This window comes from Antechinus flavipes, chromosome 3 (genome assembly GCF_016432865.1).
Source record: "Antechinus flavipes isolate AdamAnt ecotype Samford, QLD, Australia chromosome 3, AdamAnt_v2, whole genome shotgun sequence".
In the NCBI taxonomy this organism is placed as follows: domain Eukaryota; kingdom Metazoa; phylum Chordata; class Mammalia; order Dasyuromorphia; family Dasyuridae; genus Antechinus; species Antechinus flavipes.
In genome coordinates, this window is record NC_067400.1 from 464162 (window position 1) to 483291 (window position 19130).

The following is a 19130-nucleotide window of genomic DNA, read 5'->3' on the forward strand; positions in this document are numbered from 1 at the left end:
AGCTATTGGGATTTGGGTCAAGTCACTCAGCCATTCTCAGCTGATGACCCAAGTTGTGCTCCCATGAGAATGAAGGTACGTTCTGTGATATCACAGGTTTATTGGAAGTTTCCAGTGTAACTGCATGAAGCTCCAAAGTACTAAATTATATTTGTGATGTAAATTAATGGGATTTAAAATGATTGGTTCTGTCCATTTAGGATTTTTCTCTTTGCCTATAAAGAGAGAAAATAAGTATTTCTTCTCATGGATGGACTGGGATATTAAATACACATACACACAGACTCTCTCACAAACACACACAGATATATACATATGTATGTATATATCTGTGTGTGTTTGCCTGCATCATGACTATATTTATTGTTTCTTTTTTTATCATTTTTTTTTTTTTTTTTGGAAGGAGAGATCATACTTGGAATGAAGGAAACTGCAGCAGAGCTAAGCCATTCTGTGGTTGAAACTCATAAACAAAGATTCATGGGTAATGCATCCTGGGACTTTACTTGGATAGAAAACTGTGCATCACATGAGAGAATCCGGACTCGAGAAAAACATTATGAATGTAACCAATGTGGAAAGACTTTTACACAAAAGGGAACTCTTATTGAACATCAGAGAATCCACACTGGAGAGAAACCTTATGAATGTAAGGAGTGTGGAAAGGCTTTTAGACAAAAGGGAGCTCTTATTGAACATCAGAGAATCCACACTGGAGATAAACCTTATGTATGTAACCAGTGTGAAAAGGCTTTTAGACAAAAGGGAGCTCTAATTATACATCAGAGAACCCACACTGGAGAGAAACCTTATGAATGTAACCAGTGTGGAAAGGCCTTTAGAGATAAGGGAAATCTTAATAGACATCAAAGAACCCACACTGAAGAGAAGCCTTATAACTGTAACCAATGTGGAAAGGCTTTTAGACAAAAAGTAGCTCTGATTATACATCAGAGGACCCACACTGGAGAGAATCCTTATGAATGTAACCAATGTGGAAAGGCTTTTAGACAGAAGGAATCCCTTATTACACATAAGAGAATCCACACTGGAGAGAAACCTTATGAATGTAACCAGTGTGGAAAGGCTTTTAGAAAGAAGGAACCTCTCATTACACATCAGAGAACTCACACTGGAGAGAAACCTTATGAATGTAACCAGTGTGGAAAGGCTTTTACACGAAAAGGAGATCTTATTGAACATCAGAGAACCCACACTGGAGAGAAACCTTATAAATGTAACCAGTGTGGAAAGGCTTTTAGAAAGAAGGGAGTTCTTGTTACACATCAGAGAACCCACACTGGAGAGAAACCTTATGTATGTAACCAGTGTGCAAAGGCTTTTAGACAAAAGGGAGCTCTTATTGGACATCAGAGAACCCACACTGGAGAACAACCTCATGAATGTAACCACTGTGAAAGGGCCTTTGTAGAAAAGAGATCTCTTATTGTACATCAGAGAACCCACACTGGAGAGCAACCTTATGTATGTAACCAATGTGGAAAGGCTTTTAGAGAAAAAGGATCTCTTAAAAGACATCAGAGAACCCACAGTGGAGAGAAACCTTATGTATGTAACCAGTGTGGAAAGGCTTTTACACGAAAGGGAGATCTTATTGAACATCAGAGAACCCACACTGGAGAGAAACCTTATGAATGTAACCAGTGTGGAAAGGCATTTAGAAAGAAGGGAGCTCTTGTTACACATCAGAGAACCCACACTGGAGAGAAACCATATGTATGTAACCATTGTGCAAAGGCTTTTACACAAAAGAGAGCTCTTCTTGGACATGAGAGAATCCACACTGGAGAACAACCTCATGAATGTAACCACTGTGGAAGAGCCTTTCGAGAAAAGAGATCTCTTATTATACATCAGAGAACCCACACTGGAGAGAAACCTTATAAATGTAACCAATGTGGAAAGGCTTTTAGAGAAAAAGGATCTCTTAAAAGACATCAGAGAACCCACACTGGAGAGAAACCTTATGAATGTAACCAGTGTGGAAAGGCCTTTCGAGAAAAGAAATCTCTTATTTTACATCAGAGAACCCACACTGGAGAGAAACCTTATGTATGTAACCAGTGTGGAAAGGCTTTTAGAGAAAAAGGATCTCTTAAAAGACATCAGAGAACCCGCACTGGAGAGAAACCTGATGAATGTAACCAGTGTGGAAGGGCCTTTAGAGAAAAGAGATCTCTTATTGGACATTTAAGAACCCCTACTGGAGAGAAACTTTATAAATGTAACTAATGTAAAAAGTATTTTTTTAAAAAATGGAAGTTTTTGAATGGATGCCCATCACTTACAGAATGGCTGAATCAGTTATGGTATATGAACATTATAAAATATTATTATTCTATAAGAAGTGATCAGCAGGATGATTTCAGATAGGCCTATACAGACATACAAGAACTGATGCTTTAAATCACCGTGGATCAGAGAAATGCAAATTAAGACCATACTGAGGTGTCCCTGCACATCTCTCAGACTGGCTAAGATGACAGGTAAAGATAATGACCACTCCTGGAAGGGATGTGGGAAAACTGGGACACTAATACATTGATGATGGAGTTGTGAAGTGATCTAAGCCTTCTGGAGAGAATTTTGGAAGTATTCTCAAAAGTTATCAAACTGTGCAGACCCTTTGATCAACTAGTGCTTCTACTGGGCTTATATCCCAAAGAGATCTTAAAGGAGGGAAAGGGACCCATATGTGCAAAAATGTTTGTGGCAAGAAACTGGAAACTGAGTACATGCTCATCACCTGGAGAATGGCTGAATAAGTTATAGTGTATGAATGCTATAGAATATTATTATTCTATAAGAAGTGACTAGTAGGATGATTTCAGCGAGGTCTGGAGAGACATGAACTGATGCTGAGTGAAATGAGCAGAACCAGGAGATCACTATATAGGGCAATAACAAAACTATATGATGATCATTTGTGATCATGGCTATCTTTAACAATGAGATGATCCAAATCAATTCCAATCATTCCATATTGAAGAGAACCAGTTATGCCCAGTGAAAGAACTATGACAAATGAGTGTGGACCACGATATAGCATTTCCATTCCGTTATTGTCTGAATGCATTTTTGTTATCCTCAGGTTATTTTTACCTTCTTTGCAAACCAATTTTTCTTGTGCAGCAAGATAACTGTATAATTATGTATACATATGTTGTATTTAACGTATACTTTAACATATTTAACATGTATTGCACTACCTGCCATCTAGGGGAGGGAGTGGGGGAAGGAGAAGGAAAAGGAGAAGATTTTATTAAGGGTCAATGTTGAAAAACTACCCATACATATGTTTTATAAATAAAAAGCTATAATAATTAAAAAAAAAAAACTAAAATCAAAACCAAACCCAACCTAAAAGAAAAACACAAGAAGAACAAACAAAAACTAATATAACACAGGTTTCTCCTTTCTGTTGTATGATAAGTGATTGTGGATTTTGCTAAATATCAAATATTCAGTGTCTTCCTCCCATGGCAGCAATCTGTAAAAACAGCTAAATTCAATTGCCAAAACACCTCATTTAATTAATTTGCACAAGAAGAAGTGAATTAAAATGTCTCTCTGCATATATGTATTTGTCTCTGATTCTCTCTGTTTCAATATCTGTTGTGTGTGCTCTCTCCTCTCCTCTCTTACACACTCACACACACACACACACACACACACACACACACACACACACACAATGGCTTTCTGTCTTTCATTCTCCCTTTTTCTCCCTGTGGTTCTCTTTCATTATATTTTCTTACTGACTCTATAACTATCTTTTCTGTTTTCTCTATTTCTCTATCTCTTTTCCTTCCTTATTTTTGACTCTCTTTCTCTCAGGCTTGATCTCTTTCTGTCTCTCTGTCTCCCTCTGAATTTCTCTGTCTCTTCCCTTGTTTTTCTCAGACAATATCTTATCTCTTTTCTTTCAGTCTGGCTGTCTGTTTTCCCCACTATCATTTGAGTTCTATTACTCATTCTCTTTCTCACTCACTCACTCTTTCCTTCACCAACATTCCCCTGCCATATCTCTTTTTGACATTTTTCTTTTTCTCTCTCTTCATCTGATTTTTGCTGTCTCTTTGAGTGTGTCTTTTTGTCTTTTATTCTCTCTGTCAGAATCCCTCATGTCAAGAAAGAGTTGTCTCTCACACAATCTCTGTTGCCAAAACTCATATTTAAAAAAGAAAAAAAAAACAAAAAAATAAAATAAAAGTCCTGTTTTCTCCCTGCTGTTTTAAGATAGGTGTCTATGGATTGTGATAAATTTCAAAAAGTATCTCCCTCCAATGGCAGCAATTTGTAAGAACAGCTAATTTAAATAGCCAAAATCTATATTCAATTCACATATGGAAAAGTAAATTACAATCTCTCTTTTTTCCTTTGATTCTCTGTTTATTTCACTCCTTCAAATTCTCTTTTTACTCTATTTCTCTTTGTTTCTTCCTCTCATTCTCTTTTCTCTTGTTATGTTTAGATCTGTTTCTCTCTCATTACTTTCTCTTTTTCATTCTCACTACCAGCTGGAGAGAAAGAGGTAGACATAGAATGAGAGAGAATAAAAAAGGGAGAAAGAAAAAGAGAAAGACAAGGAGAAAGAATTAGAGAGAGGAAGATACAGAAAGACACAGTATGAGAGAGCCATAGAGAGAAAGAGAGTGAGGAAAACATAAAGAAAAATAGGAGAATCAGTAAAACTGAGATGCGGCGAAAGAGACAGAAGAGAAACAAAAAAGAGAGACAGATGGGAAGCCAGAAAATGAGAGTATGAAAAAGAATGATTAAGTGAGATAGAGAGACAATGAGACATTTTGAGACAGAGACAGAGCAAGAGAAAGCAAGCCAGAGGTGACCAGAGAAAGGAAAGAAAGTGTAACATGGAGAAATAAACTCAGAATGAGAGAGAGAATAAAAAAGAAAGTGAAAGAGACAGAGAGAGAGAGGAAAATTTTAATTCACTTCTCCATGTGTGAATAAATTCATAGGTGAATTAATTAAATGCAGGTTTTGACAGTTTCTTTCAGCTGTTCTTACATATTGAGATCATTGGAAGGAGCCACTCATTTGGATATTTAGCACAATCCACAAACATCTATTTTATGATTTAAACCAGTTCCACTTGTGCAGTGACAAAGAGAGCCATCTACACCCAGAGAGAGAACCACTGGAACAAAGTATGGAACACAACATAGCATTTTCACTCTCTCTGTTATTTGTTTGCATTTTGTTTTCTTTCTCAGATTTTCTTCTTTCTTGATCTGATTTTTCTTATGCAGCAAGATAACTGTATAACTATGTATACATATATTGGATCTAACACATATTTTAACATCTATTGGAGTACCTGCCAGCTAGGAGAGGGGGTGGGGAGAAGGAGGGAAAAATTTGGAACAAAAGGTTATGCAAGGGTCAATGCTGGTAAAATTACCCATGCATATGCTTTGTAAATAAAAAGCTTTAATTAATAAAATTATTATTTTTTTTAAATCTCCGGTAAAGCAGAAGGGAGAAACCCGTTGGGGGATTTTGCTTATTTCTTTGCTTTTAAAAATTGTTTTGCCATCAGAAATTGTGTCAGGAACACCTTGTTGTGGATGTGAGGGACTTTCTCAGGGAGAGAGAGAAAGAAAAAGAGACAGAAAAAAAAAAGAGAGAAAAAGAAGAGTCAGAGAGAGAAAGACAAACAGAAACAGCGAGATGAGAGACAGTGTGACAAAGAGACAGAGAAAGCAAGTCAGCATGAGAGAGAGAGAGAGAAAGTTCCAGGAGCTAAAGAGAGCCAGGAAGTGAGAGAGAGTGAATAAAACAAAAAGAAATAGGGCAAGAAAAAAAGAGAGAAAAGAACACAGACAGTAACATGTGGAGACAATAAGAGAGTGAGAAAGAGGAAAAAAAAGGAAACAGCACCAGAGAAATGAAGTGAGAGATAAAAATACAGAGGCAGTGAAATAGTCTAAGAAAAAGACAGAAAGAAAGAGAAAAACTAAGAAAGCGAATGTTACAGAAACCCAAATAGTGAAAAAGAGCTTGAGAAAGGGGTTGGGGGTAGGAGATAGAAACATACACAGAGAGAAAGAAACGTGACAGAAATATGCAGAGTAATGGGAAAAAAAGAGACAAAGACAGTAAGAGAGGTAAGATAGAGACAAAGAAACATTTTGCATTTTTTCCCCTACATCCTTCTGTGATCCTTAGGTTGTCTGTGTCTTTGAATTCTGCAGTTTCCTTTGGCAAGAGGCAGATATTCTCTGAAGGTTCTTGGTTTTTTGTTTTGTTTTGTTTTGTTCTAACTTCACTTCCAGGCTGTCCCTCCCTTTCTGAGTATTTGCATTCCCTTCCTCTCTGGTTTTCTCTGGGGAGGGTTGTCCTTCTATCCCAGATTCTAGAGACACACAGAGACACAGAGGGAGGATTATTACTTGGCTGAGGCTGCAGCTTGCATTCCTTCACACCCAGTCTTGGTGACCTTTCCTTTTCCTAGCAATCTCAGCCCTGTCTCCATGTTCTCCTCCTCCCCCAAGTGTTGGCTGCTCCCTTCCCTCCATATACCCTGTCTCCCCTCCCAGGTCAGGTCTCCTTTCTTCCTCCACCTTCTCAGTCTTGCCCCCTAGATGCTCCTCTCTTTCTGAGACCAGGGAGCTCTCCTCAATGCTCATTTCTCTCAACCTGTCCCCAGCCTTTGGCACAGGTGATCCCTCTCTCCTTCCTGAGACTCTCTTCTCCTGTTTTAGGACAGGACTCTCTCCAGTCTTTCCTTCTCCCTCTTTCACCACTTCATCTTCTGTACTGGATCTTCCTCCACTTAACATTCTCTAATCACTGGTGTCCCCCCTCCTTGCTCACCTTTTTTTTTTTTTTTTCCCTCATCAGCTACCATGCATTTAATCACCATCTCTGTGCTAATGATTTATTGATTTACAAATTCTTCCTGCCTCTCCTGTCCCAATTTCTCTGCTAACATAGCTAGCTCATATACCTAGGAAGTGTGACGTGTTGTGACTGTGGCCGGATTTTAATTCAGGTCCTTCTGACTTCAGGGCTAGCCCTCCATCCACTGTGCCATCTAGGTGCCACTTCAAGTATATTTTTAAAAATTGTACCACACTAAGATGACAGGAAAAAATAATGATGAATGTTGGAGGGGATGTGGGAAAACTGGGACACTGATGCATTGTTGGTGGAGCTGTGAATAAATCCAACCATTCTGGAGAGCAATCTGGAATTATGCCCAAAAAGTTATCAAACTGTGCAGACCCTTTGATCCAGCAGTGTTTCTGCTGGGCTTATATCCCAAAGCGATACTAAAGAAGGGAAAGAGACCTCTATGGGCGAAAATGTTTGTGGCAGCCCTGTTTGTAGTGGCTAGAAACTGGAAAATGAATGGATGCCCATCAGTTGGAGAATGGTTGAGTAAATTGTGATATATAAATGTTATGGAATATTATTGTTCTGTAAGAAATGACCAGCAGGATGAATACAGAGAGGCTTGGAGAGATTTACATGAACTGATGCTAAGTGAAATGAGCAGAACACAGATCATTATACACTTCAACAACGATACTGTATGAGGATGTATTCTGATGGAGTGGATCTCTTCGACAAAGAGAAGATCTAATTCAGTTTCAATTGCTCAGTGCTGAACAGAAGCAGCTACACCCAAAGAAAGAACACTGGGAAATGAATGTAAACTGTTTGCATTTTTGTTTTTCTTTCTGGGTTATTTTTACCTTCTGAATCTAATTCTTCCTGTACAACAAGAGAACTGTTCAGTTCTGCACACAAATATTATATCTAGGATATACTGTGACATATTTAACATGTATAGGGCTGCTTGCCATCTGGGAGAGGGTGTGGAGGGAGGCAGGGGAAAAGTCAGAACAGAAGTGAGTGCAAGGGATAATGTAAAAAATCACCCAGGCAGATGTTCTGTCAATAAAAAGTTATAATAATAAAAAATAAATAAAATAAAATAAAATTGCACCACAGAATAATGTGGCATATCCTATTGTGTGTTAAACAAGCACTGATGAGTGCATATACAGACTCATGTGTGAACCTGATGGAGTGAATCTCAAAATGGAAGAGCTCTAGATCCTTGTCTCTTCCCTAAAAAGAACTAAATTACAAGCTTTTCTCCCTCTCCCTCCTTAACTGATTTCCTTGCCAAGGGGCACCAAGCCCCAGAAAAAAATATAATCTCGTATTTTGGGCAAAGGGAAGCACCATGTGGATGCTGGACCAAGAAGGACTGAAGAACTGCCCTCCAGATGAAGGAGGGAAAAGATGAGGGAGGTGTAAGAGGCTTGTGCTAGGCTTAGGGAAGAACTGCCTAGCAATTCTTTTTTTAAATATTTCTTTGTAGTGGTGTCCTGGACTGGTCAATGAATCTCAGTTTCCCCATCTGTAAAATGAGAGAGTTGCACTCTGTGGTTTGGTAGAGAGATCTATGATCCTATATGATGTCACTGTTTGGGATTTGGGGGTATAAATTCTCCTGGAAGTGCCTAAAAGGGATGAGGTGATCCAAGATTAGCTTATTTCTTCAAGTCAGTAAATGCTGAAGTATCTGCTACATGCCAGACCTTGGGCTAAGCACCAGGAGAAAAGGAAGTACAAAGAGCACCTCCTGCTCTTGTGGAGGTCACAGACTAGTGGGGCAATCAGTACATCAACAACAACATTAGAAAATCACTGTGGACAGGATAAATTGGAACTAAATCCAGTGATTTAGTAAATCACTAATTAGAGAGGATAATAATGGTTTAAGGAGAGTAGAATTGGGGTGGGAGGGGGGGAGGAATAGTCAAAATCCAATAAAATAATGGCTAGAGAGTTGTTAGAATCCTAGTGTTAACTCAGTTGAATTGATACAATGCTTATTGGTTCACACATTAGAGCAAATCCTTACAAGGTGTTAAGTCACTAGTATTGATAGAAACAATGCTTGAGTTAACACCTTTGAGAGTTCAAACATTAGTTCACAAGTTTGGAAGATTTCAGGGTTCAGTATGAGATATCCAAATTCATACCTCCCATAATCCCACTCTCAGAGGAGGAGTCAACTTTTGAGAGAGCATAAAAACAGCAAAGCTCAGTTAGCAGGGTTCAGTTGAAAAGATTGAGAGGGGAGCATCGGTTGAAGATTGAGAAGCCACGAGTCAGAGTTGAGCTAGAGGCAAAAGCTGGAAGAGCTAAAAGACAAGCTGCAAGAACTCTTGGCACCAAGGAAGGAGAGAGGCCTCTAAGAAAACTAAGTGGGCCCAAGGAAAGAGACAAGACTTGGAAGGAGAAAATAAACTTTTGAAGTTTATCAGCTGGCTGTCTTTGAGGTGATTATTGATTTGAACTGAAACTAAGGCTGCCTCCAGAAACCTGCTCCCAGAGAGAACAATTATATTTTTAAAAAGAAGAAAACACCACAGAGAGTTGTGCCACAGTTCTCTTTCATTGTTCTGACTCAGTTTCCCTAATTGTCCTGCCTCAGTTTCCTTAATTGTCCTGCCTCAGTTTCTCTAAATTGTCCTGCCTCAGTTTCCCTAAATTATCCTGCCTCAGTTTCCCTAAATTATCCTCCCTCAGTTTCCCTAAATTGTTCTGCCTCAGTTTCTTGAATTGCTTTGCCTCAATCCCTTTGGTTGCAACCCCCATTTTCTACTCATTAGAACTGAGATAATTAGGGCTATGGAGATCTGACATTCCAGAAGACTCCAGATATCCTATCTCAGATATCTAATTGGCATTTTCTATATCTCTAAGTTTCAGACTTCCTGGGCTCTAGTTGGATATTTCCGAAGTCCTCCCAATTTCTAAGAATTTATGGTCCTACCCCCCAACCTGTCAGAACCAGATTGCTATCCTTGCCTGGAGATTCTTGATCACCAGAGCTTGCACTCTGGTGCAACAGCCCTTGCCTTTGTTTAGCCCAACCCAAGCTTAGAGCCATATATATGTCAATGAGAACTCAAATTTGCTGCTGGATTCTTGGAGAAGAAAGTCTCATTCAGCCCTGGAACCAAAAAATTTTCCTTTTGGTCAAAGTAAATCTCTCCCTCTCAGAAATCCAAATAAAATATTAAAAACTCTAAGCTCTATCTTGCCTCAGTTTCTCCAGCATTCAAGAGGAGTGAGCAGTGCCTATACAACAGCACAGAGGAATTCTGATCCAATGACATTTAATTCTTTTTCTTTTTTGTTCTTATTCCTCATCATGTTGCTTTAGTGCTGAATTTTAAGGGCAGTTAGCCTCAAAGTCTGGTCTGCTTATAGAGAGTCAAAGATCCACAATTGCAAAGGGAGAATTCAATACAATTCATTCTGTATTTACAGTTACAAATGGCATATAGCACCCCAATTTCCCCAAGAGCCATTTGCTTACAATTTATTAGAGTATGGGGTCCCTCACTTTGGGATAGTCTGGTGAGGAGTTTCAGCAAGGTGGTCTTTCTGCTCAGAAGGAGGAAGGGGTGAGTGTGGGAGGGATCTTGGGACGAGGAACTCTCAGAGATCAACAGCCTAGAGTGGGATGGCCAGGTGCAATTTGAGCACTGTGGATGACTTTGAAGGTCTGGGAGAAATTTAAGGTAGAAGATCTTTGTCTGTTATTGCAGGATTTACGTAGAAGAGGCACTGGCAGGCTGAACTCCTGCCCCTGGGTGAAGAAAGGGCTCAAGCATTCTGGGGAGTGGACAGGGTGGCGCTCTTGGGACCAGGAAGATACTCCCAGAGAGGACTGGCCAGAAGCAGGAAGTCTGAGTTGGGCTCACTCTGACTTTCTGCTCCTTCCTTCCTTGCAACAGAAACTGCTTTATCTTCCTTAAGAGTTCAGGTCTCCCTGAACTCTCTCCCTGGAAACTCAGATTTCTCCCCATTTTTCCCCAGTAGCTCAGGTCGCTCCCCTTTTTTGCCTGAGAGCTCATGAAGAGGGAACTCCAAAATTCTGAAAAATCCTTAAAAGAGAAAATCTCCTTCGACTCTGCCTCAGTGAGAGGACTCCACCCCAAGCACAACAGTTTCATCTTTATTATCTGGGTGGGGTCAACTCAGTCCTGAAACCCAGTGAATTCAATTCAAATTCTAACTCTAGCTGAAATCCAGCCAGGAGCCAACCTGGGACTCCACCCATGAGCCCCTTTCAGCTTGTAGCCAAAACCTCCTATTATAAAAGAGCCCAATTAAAACCTCTTTTTGCAGAGGGTCTAAACATGCCAGCAGCATCCCTGGCACCCCAAGGACTCTCTGCCCACTGGAATAATGTTTCCAGTGTCCTCCTCTCTTTATCTTCACCTGTAATGGGCTGAGGCTTGAGTTGATGCACTGACGTCCCAAGCACGTGAGGCTAAATAGTAATTGGACCATACTCTATTAATATATATGCTTGAAGAAAGAATGTCCCCTGCCCACTCTTTGTGCAAGTCTTGATGTGTTGTATAGGAAATGACGTTTTTGGTGGGTGGAGGCAAGGGAGTGGGAAGGGAAGTGGAAGGAGAGACTGCTGGCTGGCGTCTTGACACAGCTGCTCACATTGCCATTGCGACGGCTCTTCATCTCCAATCCCCCTCTGCTAGCTGGCCTCCTGTCGCAGCTGCCCATATTGCTATTGCAATCCTTTTTCTCCTCTTCACTTCAATAAAGATTGAAGATTTTCCCCTTAACCTGACAGCTAGACTTCTTGGTACATTAAAACGCCCCTCCCCTTGGTTCTTAGAAGAAGAGCAAATCTCTCTAGATAATTGGGCATTGATTGGTCAACAGCTCTTCGCATATTACAGTGAAAACGGTCCTCATGCAATTTCCATCCAGGCATTCTATTTATACAATATGATACAGTTGGCCTTAACATACCGTATAAGTTATAGAAGAAAAGGAAAAAAATTCTAGGAATAGCCAAATGGGGAAGCCTGAGATAAAGGAGGAAAGCAATGAACAGATTAATGACCATATCCCCACAGGGCATGGAGACTTAAGTGAGGCTCAAGGGTGGGGTGAATCTGAGGCAGCTTCAACCCCACCTAAGGAGCAGGTAATTGACTCTCCTCCATCAACTCCACCCTCAGGATGGAGGGAGGAGGGGTAGTAGGGGGGACAGTGACAGCACCAGCATCTCCCCCCCCAGCATCCAGCCGCTCCTGTGACTAATTAAGGCCAAAGAGGAAGGGAGAAATGTATCAGAGTTTCAACACCACATTTTTCCTGTAATTCAACAGTTTAATTCTTCAGGTCAAGAAAGTAGAAGATATACTCTTTTTGATATAGAAATCCTCAAAGACCTGAAAAAGGCTTGCACTTTTTATGGGGCTACATCAGCTTATGTTAAGATGTTATTACAGAATTTGGTTTTTGAAATCTTGACCCCTAATGACTGGAAATCTATAGCAAGGATATGCCTAGAACCTGGACAAAACTACCTGTGGCTTTCTGAATATAGTGAGCTCTGTAGGATACAAGCCCAACAAAATAGTCAAAGTGGAGTTCATGCTGCAATCACCTGTGACCTACTAACAGGTGTAGGTCCCTATGCAGACGTTGCAGTACAGATTAATTGTTCTATAGCAGCTTATGAGCAAATTGCTGCTAATGCTATCAAAGCGTGGGCTTCTCTCCACAATAAAGATGACAAGGGTGGGGCCTTCACAAAAATAATTGAACCCTTTGCTGACTTTGTGGGATGTTTGCAGACAGCTATCACAAGAACAAATGGGGAAAATGTAATAACAGACCTTATCAAAATGCTCCTTTAGAGGAGCTCATAAGACGCTGTGCCACAGTGGGCACAAATGCCTTTTATAGCCAGGCTATGATGCAGACTTCCCAAAATCCAAACATGGGAAGACAGAGTCCTTCCTGACAAGAGACTTCCAGAGAGACTCGTAGATGCTTTCAGTGTGGAAAAGTAGGGCATCTGAAAGCTCAAGATTGGTATAGAGATAGAACGGGAAAACAGGGTGGGAGAACAAGACCCAGAAACCCCATGTCCAAAATGCAACAGAGGCTTCCATTGGGCCTCAGAATGTAGACAGATTCAGGGAAACGGGATGAGGAGCCCAGCCCCAGGGCCCAAAGCAAAAAATACTTGGGGCATGATGGCAGCCAATGGTGCACCCAGAGAGTGCCTAGAAGTCCAGTACTCAGACATGACCAATCAGCCAGAAAGCCATATGATAGGAGAAGGGGATAACACAATCAACCAGCCAGGAAGCAACCTGATGGGAGAAAGGAATTACAATTGGGGAGAATAGAGCTGTATGCAGCTGGGACAACTGAGATATGCCCTGGAGAGGTGAAATCTGTTCCTCTCTAGCCTATGGATCCCTTGCCTCCAGGCACAGTAGGCTTGACCATTTCACCTCCTTTTTATACATACAAAACAGTGTCTATCCACACACTGATGTGGGAAACTGGGGAATGTGTAAATAATATTCCAGTCACTAATACAGGTAGACAATGTGTGACTTATCACCCAGGAGAAGTAGTAGCATCAGGTTTACTCATATAGAATGCTAATAAGCAATCTGGTGATAGTCACCCAGATTCTGACTCCAGACCACAAAATCCAGGAATATACTGGACAGCAGCTGTAATAGCTGACTGACCTATGCTCACGATCTATATAAATGGTCTACCATTAGAAGGATTGGTAGACACAGGTACAGATTGTACAGTCATTAGAGGTGCCAATTGGCCCAGTCACTGGCCAAAGATTAAAGCAGACACCTATATGTCTGGAGTAGGAGGACCAATAGCAGCTGAAGTTAGTGCTGCCCCTATGAGATAGACTTTTGAAGGCAAAACAGGAGTTTTTACTCCTTTTATAGTTGAAAAATTCGCCATCAATCTGTGGGGAAGAGACGTTTTACAGCAATTAGGGTTAAAAATGTGTACTTCAGTTTTTTAAGCAGGGCTGCTGTTGAAGGCCTGCCAACACTTTCACCTGTTCCTATCCAATGGAAAACTGATACACCAGTGTGGATAGAACAGTGGCCCTTAGGTAGCGATAAAATTCAGGCTTTATTAGATATAATACAGGAGCAGCTTGAACAAGGTAACTTACAACCTTCTCTAAGTCCTTGGAATTCCCCAGTGTTTGTTGTAAAAAAGAAATCTGGAAAATGGAGGATGCTCACTGATTTAAGAAAAGTCAATGAACAGATGGAAACTATGGGAACTCTTCAGCCTGGACTTCCATCTCCTACTCAGTTGCCTAGCAAATGGCCTCTTTGGGTCATAGATATTAAGGATTGTTTTTATTCTATTCCTCTGGATAAGAAGGATATGAAAAGATTTGCCTTTCAGTGCCCAGCGTTAACTTAGCTGAGCCTTATAAAAGATATGAATGGACAGTTTTGCCACAGGGAATGAAAAACAGCCCCACTATGTGTCAAATGTATGCTGCTGCTGCTCTTGCTCCAGTAAGAAAAGCATTTCCAAAAGTTATGCTATTACATTATATGGATGATATATTGGGAAGTGCACCTGAGGAACAAATGCTAGAAGCATGTCTACAAAAGGCCTATAGAAACACTAAGCTACTACAAATTGTACATAGCTGAAGAGAAAATTCAAAGATATGCTCCTTTTCAATATTTAGGATATGAAGTACACCCTAAGGTGCTTACAGTACAAAAACTGTCCTTAAGAACAGAGAAACTAAATACCTTAAATGATTTTCAGAAATTGATAGGAGATATCCAATGGATGTGACCAGTGTTAGACTTGACTACCTATCAGTTATAACCATTATATGACATTTTAAGGGGAGACGGTGCTTTAAATTCACCACGCCAGCTTACAAAAGAAGCTCAAGAGGCTTTGAGAAAAGTTGAACTGGCTTTATCCAATGTAGTTGAAAGAGTCACTCAAAAACCCTTGGAAATATCAATTTTTGCCACACAAGAGGCACCTACAGCAGTCCTTCATCAAGGAGACAGTGTGATAGAGTAGATGAACCTCCCAGCACAACCAGAACAAGCCTTACTCCTTACCCAGTACTTGTGGCTAGAATTTTATTAAAGGTCATTAAGCCAGCAGTACAATTATCTGAGACAAGACCTGATAAGATATATACCTTTTATACTAATACACAAATTAATGTGTGGTGTGAGACCATCCCAGAGTGGCAAATTTTATTAGCCATGGCTCCAAATTTTACACATGGGTCTCCATTAAAGATAACCAGATTTTTATATAATTGGCAATGGATTCTTGAAGAAAAAGTTTCTAAAGTTCCTCTTAAAGGACCAACTATCTTTACAGATGCATCTAAACACAATATTTGTGCTGTATACTCTCATGACTTAACGATAAAGAGAATAGTCAGAACTCCTTTTCAGTCCACTCAGCAGAACGAATTGTATGTGATCATGCTAGCTCTCACTTATTACCCAGGAGACATAAATATAATATCTGATTCAGCCCATTCAGTAGGTGTGGTACAAAGAATTGCCACAGCCCAAATAAAATTTGCAGCTTCTAATATATATCAGCTCTTTAAGGAACTTCAGGAGCAAGTGAGAAAGCATCCAGGAAAGATTTACATCTTGCATGTCCACTCACATAGTGGACTTCCAGGTCCTATTTTTGATGGGAATTCAAAGGCAGATAGCCTTTTAACTATGTTAGCCAGTACGCCTTTATTTCAGGAGGCCTAGGAATCCCATCTAAATACCATCAGGCTGCTCGAGCTTTGCATTTACAATTTGGGATAACAAAAGAGGAAGCTGGGAGCATAGTAAAAAGCTGTACAGCTTGCCTTCCTTTCCACGCTCCTACACTGCCTCTAGGGAAGAACCCTCGTGGTTTGAGACCCAGTGAAATCTGGCAAATGGATGTGACTCATTATAAATTTTTCAGTCGTCTGTCTTTTATCCATGTTGTGGTAGATACCTTTTTAGGATTCACTTTTGCAATACCAGCAGCAAAAGAGACAGCCTGAGTAGTCACTGAATTCCTCACACAAGCATTTGCCATTATGGGAGTGCCACAAGCAATAAAAACAATGGTCCTGAATACACCTCCAAACATTTTGCACCTTTTGTGAACAGTATAAGATTTTACACACCACTGGCATACCCTTTAATCCTCAAGGACAGGCAATAGGAGAGAGAAGAAACAGAGACATTAAGACGCTGCTCCAAAAACAAAAGAAAGGGGGAGCCACAGGTAACCCTAGAGAACTTCTAAATCTAACCCTTTATACTATTAACTTCTTGATTTTTAACAAAGATAAACTGGCTCCGGCAGACAGGTTTTATAACCCACCAGAAGGGCAATGTCCAGTGCGAGCAGTTCCACTATCTTTAGATAATCGCCAGGTGATGTGGAGAGACCCAGAAAGTGGTGAATGGAAGGGACCAGATAGGCTAACTTCTTGGGGGAGAGGGTTTGCTTGTATCTTCACAGGTGGAGAAGGAATCAGATGGGTGCCAATGAGCCGTACTGGCCTTGTCCATCGCAGAGAGATGGAGCAGACCCTTGAAACGAAGGAGAAGACCCAAGAAATATCAGGTGGTTCTGTTGCTGATTGTGCTCACCATTGAAAGAGCGTGGCAGTTATGGCATTTGACTCATGGACATAGAAAATTGTTGGACTTCAAAACCCTCAGGAATCATTGGATTCTCTGAGTCATAAGATTGTTATAGGACTTGAAAGCCTTCAGGAATCAATGGATTCTTTGAGACATAAGACTTGAGAGCCCTCAGGAATCATTGGATTTTCTGAGAAATGATAAGACTCTTACAGGACTTCAAAATCTGCTGGAATCATTGGATTCCCTAACACATAAAAAGACTTTTGCAGGACTTCAAAAACTTGGATCATTGGATTCCCTGATATGTGAAGCAATGGACATTAGATTGGTTTTGGACTATCTCTTGGCTGCTGAAGGTGGTGTATGTGTGACTGCTGTTTACATACTCTCCTAGGACTTCTGGCAATCTCTTACAACACCATGTTGATTTATATTGTTTGTTATACCATTACTTATGTGTACAATTCATGTTTGTTACACCACATCAAGCCTGCACTGACTGTGGGGAGAGTCATCACTAATAGCCTCTGCTTTATTGCTATGTGCTTGTGTAATACCTCCCATGCTGATGGGTTTGTGCATAATAAGACCCTTCAGCCCAGAAACCCGCTAGCAACCCCCACTTCCTTTTGGTGCTTTTCATCTCCCTTCCTGAGATGTCAGGGAGGGCGTGATTATCTCCTTTTTAGTGCTTTTACCTCCCTTCCTGAGAAGTCAGGGGGGTCATGATCACCTCCTTTTCGGTGCTTTCACCTCCTTTCCTGAGAAGTCAGGTGTGCTCACCTCCCCTTGGGGGAGCTCTTGGGGGCTCTGACCTCCCTGAGGAGTCAGAGATGGCATGACCACCTGTGTTCTAAAATAAAAGAAAGCGGGAGATGTAATGGGCTGAGGCTTGAGTTGATGCACTGACGTCCCAAGCACATGAGGTTAAATAGTAATTGGACCATACTCTATTAATATATATGCTTGGAGAAAGAATGTCCCCTGCCCACTCTTTTTGCAAGTCCTGATGTGTTGTATAGGAAATGACATTTTTTGGTGGGTGGAGGCAAGGGAGTGGGAAGAGAAGTGGAAGAGACTGCTGGCTGGCGTCTTGACACAGCTGCTCACATTGCCATTGCGACGGCTCTTCATCTCCAATCCCCCTCTGCTAGCTGGCCTCCTGTCGCAGCTGCCCTTATTGCTATTGCAATCCCTTTTCACCTCTTCAATAAAGATTGAAGATTTTTCCCTTAACCTGAATTCCTGACTCTGGCTGATTTTAAATACGCGGTCATCACACTCACCTATTTCCTTAACTAGACTTTAATCTTCCAATCTCTGTAATAAACCTCTTTTATCAATTTAGGTTTTGTAAATTCCTTTACAGGGAACTCTTGTGCTGCCAGAAGGGAATCCTAGAACTCCCTACCCTTGTGCTGCCACTAGACCTCATTTAGATCTCATTTAAATGAGACTACCTGACTACCAGAAACCCTAATTTCACTTGGGTACCCCAAATCTAAACCTCATCACTCAAGTCTCTCCCCTTTATTGCCTGGGAACTCAGGTCTCTCCCCTTTTTTCCCTGGAAGCTTAGGTCTCTCCCCTTTTTTCCCTTGGAGCTGGGATTACTTGGCACTCTGGCAGCCAAACCTGTGCTTGCAGCTTCCAGGTAGATCTGAGCCAGCATCTCCCATATTTCTTGGCTTTCACTGCCTGCCCTTGCCTTTGGGTCTTGTCTTCTATGCTTTTAACTTTGTAAGGTTATAATAAAAACACCTGAAAGCACATTTCTGGTGTTATATTTAGGAGAAGAGGTTATAGATAAAGTGAAGAGGTAAAATAAGCCCAAGGAGTGGGAAATCAGAAATACAGATGAGAGAGCAGTAGGGTTAGCTGTTGTGCCACAGTTCCCTTTTGATGTCCTGTCCTAGTTTCCCTAATTGTCCTATTTAGTTACTCTGCCTCAGGTTATAACCTTTCCCTCTTAATGTTTGATGAGATAAAGGTCTACTTCAATTGCTCTGCCCCAAAACCCCAGACTATAATCATTCCCTCAAATAGTTGATGAGATAAAGGTTTTATATGTTTATGTTATAATCATTCTTTCTTACTGTTTGACAGGATAAAGGTTTATCCATTTTAGATGTCATTAGAGTATCAGTAACCTCTCCAGTACCTCCCTCCATTGTGTCATCCTAGGTACCTCCCCCATTATGTCATTATTCTTGTTATCCTATAAAAGAGTCTTGCTGTCTAATGCTCAATGCTGGATTCTTTGAGATGATAGTCTCATCCAACCCTGGGACCAAAATCCATTTGGTCCCAGTATATCTCTCCATTTAATAAACTATTACATTGGTCTCTAATCTCTTTCTTGCTCAGTTTCTCCAGCATTACATAGCAAGCAAAAGAATTTGGAAAAATTCATGAAAATGTTGTTACCTGGATAAACACAGAGATGAACTGATTGGGAGGTCTTTATTCAATCAGCCACAGCCACAGTTCCCTTTTAATGTCCTGACCTAGTTTCCCTAATTGCCCTATTTAGTTACTCTGCCTCGGGTTATAACCTTTCCCTCTTAATGTTTGACATTAAAGGTCTTA

At 40.7% G+C, this 19130-nt stretch overlaps 1 long non-coding RNA gene across 1 annotated transcript in view; it reads left to right on the top strand.

The window, feature by feature from the left end:
• Window positions 1-5763, top strand: part of LOC127558238 (uncharacterized) — a 129481-nt gene extending 123718 nt beyond the window's left edge. Inside the window, exon 2 of the long non-coding RNA XR_007952741.1 lies at window positions 4496-5763. This is a non-coding gene — a long non-coding RNA (uncharacterized LOC127558238). The remainder of the gene's footprint in view (window positions 1-4495) is intronic.
• The last annotated feature ends 13367 nt before the right edge of the window (window positions 5764-19130 follow it).